We start from the raw sequence: 6,876 nt of genomic DNA, 5'->3' as shown, positions 1-6,876 counted from the left end.
TCGGTTGAAAACTTCCGCTGGTACGCGTACGGGTACGTGTACCCAACTTTTCTCCTTCACCAATATCGTATGCACACACTTGGTTTCCTTCACATGGATTTATACACTAATGTGCGAACACACTATATGTACTTATATCCATAATTAGTAATCTCAACTCTACATTTCAATCATTGAAACATTCTTCTATAATGTTATAACAATCGTTATTCACGACTATCGTCATCAAAGCTATTTTCAAGATTGAAACGTCATCATGACTTTCGTCACGGGTAAGATGAATGTGGTTAAAACAAAATCTTACCAACACATATTTCGAGAAAAAGATAGGCGAGTAAACTTGGCTCGAAATAGCAAATGTGTATGTATGAAAACTATCATACTTATACGACTTTGTCTCAAGAGTAGGAGATAGAATAGACTTTTGAGTGATAGATAACTTCAAGTTTCCACATACCTTTTTAGTCGAATGAAGTTCCACTGGTTCCTCGAGTAGTTCTTCGTCTTCGTAAGATGATCACCATGGAGTCTGGAGCTCAGCTACACTTAACTATCCTAGACCGAGACTTAGTCATAAGTAAACTAGAAATCAAGACATATAGTTTTGATCACTAATATTGGCAAACATGCTTGAGATAGTAACGCATGCGAGTTCGACCGAGCAATGCGCTAACATCTTCCACGACTAAAGGAAGTGTTATATCAAAAGCTTCAATTGTTCCTGAGTATATTCATATCAATAATCGTGTTTCGAAAATAAAGACCAGTATAAATAGACTCAAGCGCAGCATTAAGAAGGAAAGGAAGGCAGCAACTTCAGTCGTTCCTGAGGTATCTCTTGTCTTCCTCTTTTATATTCTCTTGAGACTAACTGTATTGACTTTTCTGAAGATGTTCAAGAAAGAAAAAGGGGAAATGTCAAATACCCTTGATGAGCTATATGCTCGTCAAATTACAACTTGACTACTTACAAATGTGCATCATCTTTGAGACCGTGTGAGGATGCTCATAATTCTCAAGAAGCCCTTCTTCTTGACAAAGTGGTCTTTGTTGTATCTATTTTTCCATTTAAGAATAAATTGGATCATCTTACTGTTTACATAATGTAATATAATTGATCAATAACTCTTGAGAAAAATTCTCTTTGTTGCTCACTTTGAAAATTCTCGTTTGTCTCCTTCTTGACAGTTGATTTGTTGATTTCAAAAATTATCTTGTACTCTATTTCTGAGCTAAGTTGTTATTTCTTTAGAATTTGTTTTTATCAAAACGTATTTCTAAAATAGGCTCCATTTGGTTTCTAGGTTTTGAACCTGGTTGATAACCACAAACGTTTGTGCACTCGACCCTTACCGAACGCAAACGGGTAACCCTAGGGTTTCCCTATGAAAATATCGTATATATATATCATGGACTCCTTCTGATATATACCCATTCCATAACTTCAAGTTTTCTTAGGTTCTTTGGAGTGCACAATGGATGGATGCAAAAAGGAAGACAAAGTTGAAGAAGGCAAAGTTCTCGAGTTTCATGAGAACCCCGTTATCATATCCTGCTACCATGCAGTTGATCATGAGAACAAACTTCCAGTTCATATGTCATCTCAATTGGTGGGAAATCTTCTTCGAGATTTTGGGATTGTACGTGAACAACTTGAAATTGCAACAAAGAATCTTGATTTCTGAAAAACGAATTAAAGAAAGCAACTGATGAACTTGTTTTTATTCGATCTATGGTTGATGATTATGTCTGAAGACATTCCGTTTTGTTCTTCTTAGGAGTTATATTTTTGTCTAGGAAACTTCTTATGAGAATTTATTCTTGTGTTTTCTAAGAAGGATAACTAGGGTTTGGAATAGCTTATTTTGTGATTACACATTGCTATTGCCAACGATTTTCATCTTGTAATGTTTTTAGATTTATTTATTTAAATTCTAAAGTTTATTTGGAAGATGATTTTGCAGTATTAATCTTTATTGGTTTTATATATTGCAAATTATGTTATGGGATATGCGTGTTTGCGTCTGTGAACTATGATTGTCCCATATATGTCAAAAGTTAAGTCTATTGTGTCATTATGCAAATAGTGATGGAAAATAGAATGAACTTTTGATGTCAAAGATTAAGTCTATTGAGTCATTATGCAAATATTAATGAAAAATAGAATGAATCTTTGTATATTCCGCAGTATTGATCTTTCCCTGATCCACTTCTATGTGAAAGTATTGTATGGCTCCGTAAGTTCTCTTATGTTGAGCATTTCCGATTAAATTAATCATGGGTTCTCTTGTGGTTAATTTAATTGAGTTTTCTGGATACAAATTCATGTTTCATGTAATTTGCTAATGTCCAAAGAAATCCTTCTTTTCTTGTAAAAGTAAGGTCGCTCTTGTTGTTCTTTCGGGAATGACATTTTATGGGGGACAGTTCTTAATTGAACTTGTGCTTAATTGCCAAATCTTTGTGGGGAGTGCGGCTATGGAATATTGTAGGAGTTTTCTTGTATCTTTATAAACTTCCTGATGAATACACTAAGTTTCGACTATGTGAAATCATCGAAACAAAGTTGATATGTTCTCTTTTAGTCATGAAGTATCTCAATGAGAATTTCATTATGATCACGCTAGTTTTCGTACCTTTGCCAATTTATATTGACAAAAAGGGGGGAAATTATTGTGTAGTTCACACTACAAATACATATGGTTTACGGATCATTATGTAAGGGGGAGTGGTTTTCATTGTGAGATGAAGTATTGACTAAGAGGGGGGGTGATACATATCACCGTACTATTATTGTCAAAGTTGTGATACAATTGAACTTTGATGTTGTGTAATAATACTATGACACTGTATAAAAATATTTGAGAACAATGGTTTTCTTATTGTTATGGCTACGGATCTTCAAAAACTATGATGTTGAGTTGAACATGTTCAGAATCACTAGAGTACTTGGAAGTGACGAAGATTTTGAGTAATGTTGAAGAAACGAGGAAATCAAGCATTTGGATGAGAAGCTATAAATTTTATTTATTTTTTAATCCATATGTATTGATAGTTCTGTCACTAAAATTGACAAAGGGGGAGATTGTTAGAGCACTGCTCGGTCGAAATCGCAACCGCTGCTATCTCAAGCTTGTTTGTCAAGTTTATTTTCCAAGACTATAAGTCTTGATTTCTAGTCTATTATAACTATGTCTCGGATTCGGATAGAATGTATAGTTGAGCTTTAGACTTCACGGCGTTCATCGATTGAAGACGAAGAACTACTAAGGGGATCTTGTGGAACTTCATCAACAAAAGGTATGTAGAAACTTGAACTCATCTATCACTCAGAAGTCTATTTCTATTTTATCTCCTATTGATACAAAAGTCGTATAGCTATATAAACTTTACATTATACACATTTGATATTTCGAGCTGAGTTTAACTTGCTTACATATTTCTCGAAATATGTGTTGGTAAGCTTTCGCTTTAACCAAGTTTATCTTTTATTCTTGACGAAAGTCAAAAGATGATCATGTGAAAATCACCCGATAACATCTTACATGATTTGTGTGAGACAGTCATTTGATGTAGACTCAGAATGTTTCGTATTGATCTATTGATCACTTGAAAATTGCTTTGAAGCTAATAGTTTGTGTGAGACAACTATTCCCGTCTTCCAAGAATGTTTCAATGATTAAAGTGGAGTTTAGAACGATTAACCATTGATTGGATATAGCACATTATGCGTACTTGTATGCTAACTGTTGCATGTTACTCCAAGTCCGGGAACCATAGTATGCATACCCGTATGCATATTGGTTTAACAGTTGAAGTCTGGGAACTTAGTATGCATACCCGTGTGCGTACTGGCTTAACAGTTCAGGTCCGGGAATTTAGTTTGAATACTCATTTGCATACTAATTCAACTGAGTTCGGTCGTGAACGACCGTATTTGTACACGTTCGCATGCTGGCGGACAGACCAAGTCCGGAACTCCAAGTATGCGTACCCGTTTGCATACTTGAGTGGGTTAAGTTCTAAAATCGATTTATTCATGAACAAATACATTTATATAATAAGGAATGCAATCTTTTGCAAACCGTGGCTATAATGTTCATGAATTGATTAGAGTAAATCAAAATCGATTTTGCTTCAATTGTGTCTTGTATACTTCTATGAGAATATAAACAATTGAACAACTCTATAACTAGTTTCATTTGAGTCATTTGAACTAGTTGTGTTTAAGATGAACAAGGTTGATATGAAAGTGTTCATATGGCTAACTTCAGTTAACTATTGTTGAGCCAACCAAGTGTACACGTTTAGATGCGGTTACCCATATCTAAATGAAGGCACATTTCATTTGTGTATAACAAGCTAAGTTCAATCTAACGGTTGAAAGATATTAGCTTGAATCTAATCAGGTTTTCATCTAATGGTGGATATTGAATGCTTTGTTAGCAATGTAACACTGATTGCAAATCCTGATTTGAAGACTATATAAGGGAGAACTCTAGCAACCGGGAAACCTAAACCCCACACCTCATATGTGTTACTAGTTGCGACAAGAGTCGATTCTCCTTTAACCTAGGTTTTTCCTAAAACCATTATAGTTAACGACTTAAAGACTTTATTGGGATTATGAAGCCAGACCCAACTATTTTCTCTGTAGTTGCGTGTTCTGATCTTACTTTGTTCTATCGGATTGAGTACTATCTTCTCTAAGATTTTCTCGAGATTTAATCTCCGATAGGTAAGATAAAAATTAGTCACAAACATCTTCGTCTCATCGTTTGTGATTCCACAATATCTTGTTTCGCTATCATACGACTAATATTATTGTGAGGTGATTGATATTACTAGGTTGTTCTTCAAAAAACTCGTAGGTATTTCTGTTGGAGACAGATTTATCTATTCAGTAGACTTTTCTGTGTGAGATAGATTTGTTTATCAAGTTTTCGACTTTGGGTCGTAGCAACTCTTAGTTGTGGGTGAGATCATCTAAGGGAATCAAGTGCGTAGATTCCTGCTGGGATTCAGAGACGTAAGGAACGCGAATGTACCTTAATCAGTGTGAGATTGGTTAGGGATCAACTACATTCCAGTCCGAAGTTAACTTGTAGTAGGCTAGAGTCTGTAGCGGCTTAATACAGTGTGGTGTTCACTAGGCCGGGGTTTTTCTGCATTTGCGGTTACCTCGTTAACAAAATTTATGGTGTCTGTGTTATTTCTTTTCCACATTATATTTTTATATAATTGAAATATCACAGGTTGTGAGTATTTCAATCAATTAGATAATACAACCTTTGGTTGTTGATATAAATTGATTGACACTTGAACATTGGTGTTTGGTACCGTTCAAGTTATTTCTCTTATTAATCAGGCTCACAGATTCCTATCTGTTCGATTGCAGATTGATTTGAGAAATAGAGGTATAACTCTTAGATATATTTTCTTTGATTGAGTCTGATTGTCTAGTTGATTTTCTTGGAATTATATTGGAGTTACTCCATACAGATTGCCTAAACGAAATATTGGGTGTGGTTGTTAGACCCCCACTTTTTCAACACTCCCCTATCCAAATAATTGCCCCAATAGTTCCTCATGTTTCCTTTTGGGCCTAGCCCATTAAATCACTTCATTTACTCCTTTTTACGAGTGGAATTTCGCAGTTTTGTCCATCGAGCTTTATTTTCCAAAAACACCTATACACAAAACAACAAAATAAGTATAAAATAGCTACTAACAATATAGACAATTGAGACCAAAGTAGACATATAAATGTGCTTATCACCTCCCTACAATGATTAAGAATGAAGACATATATTTTTCATATGGGGAATTATACTTACAAAATACGTATCTATGCAATGCTATGATTAGTTCAGTAGTTTAGTTTTATCTCTTGACTCGATCTGATTATCGATCTTCGTATGTGGATCTTTGGTTCTAGTCCTTGTTGGTGATTATTCATTTATCTCTAGGTCGATGATTAGAACTTAATAAGATAAAATATCAAACAAAGATAATTTTTATTGATTGAGTTAGACTGAATCACACGTCTTAGTTTACAAAGTGAGCCTTCGAGATATTATATACAGTTAGTTTAACATTTGACTCGCGCTAAACACGTTAATACAAAGGGACCACTTATTCCTAGATGGAGGTGATGTCATGATCCACTCAGCTTTACTTCGTTAGTAGGTTAATGTCTTCACCTGTGATCTTAAATATCTCCTGATCTCCAGGTTTTGATCCCGACATCTTTGGTCTTGTCTTCACTTCTAGCTCAAGAACTCGCGTCTTCCACATGTCATCATATTATATGTCGTGTCTTTCCTTGTCCTCTGTTAAGTATTTATCTTCAGATCGTGCTCGGTGTGAGGACTTATTACTCGACCAAGAAAAGTATCGAGTATAATATATCTTTCTCATGAAACGAGTATGAAATTTGCATGATCAGTCTGACTCCATCTAGGCCAGTTTCTGTAAACAATTATTTATTATGCATTAACTATTTTTGTTTCAAGTTGATCATTTGGAAATTTTCCAAGCAATAATATTTATTATCTGGCTACCGGGAAAGTCTCGAATTATTTAAATAGAATTTTCAAAACATTATGAATTCTGAAAACATTGTAGGTACGCTTACCCAGTACGTGTACCTTGTTGATCTGAGTTCGAGAATGAATGTAGGTACACATAACCAATATGCATACCTCTGGGATCTGAGTTTGTGAACGCCCAAGGTATACATATCCGGTACGTGTACTCTTGGAGATTCAGTTCGCGGATTTTCCATAGGTACGCATACCCGATACACATACCTACCCAGTTCTGAGTTAAGCAGAAGCTAACGAACTATTTTATAAACATGTTTAGCTTTTCCAT

This window comes from Papaver somniferum, chromosome 1 (genome assembly GCF_003573695.1).
Source record: "Papaver somniferum cultivar HN1 chromosome 1, ASM357369v1, whole genome shotgun sequence".
In the NCBI taxonomy this organism is placed as follows: Eukaryota; Viridiplantae; Streptophyta; class Magnoliopsida; order Ranunculales; family Papaveraceae; genus Papaver; species Papaver somniferum.
This window is presented reverse-complemented; position numbering follows the sequence as displayed.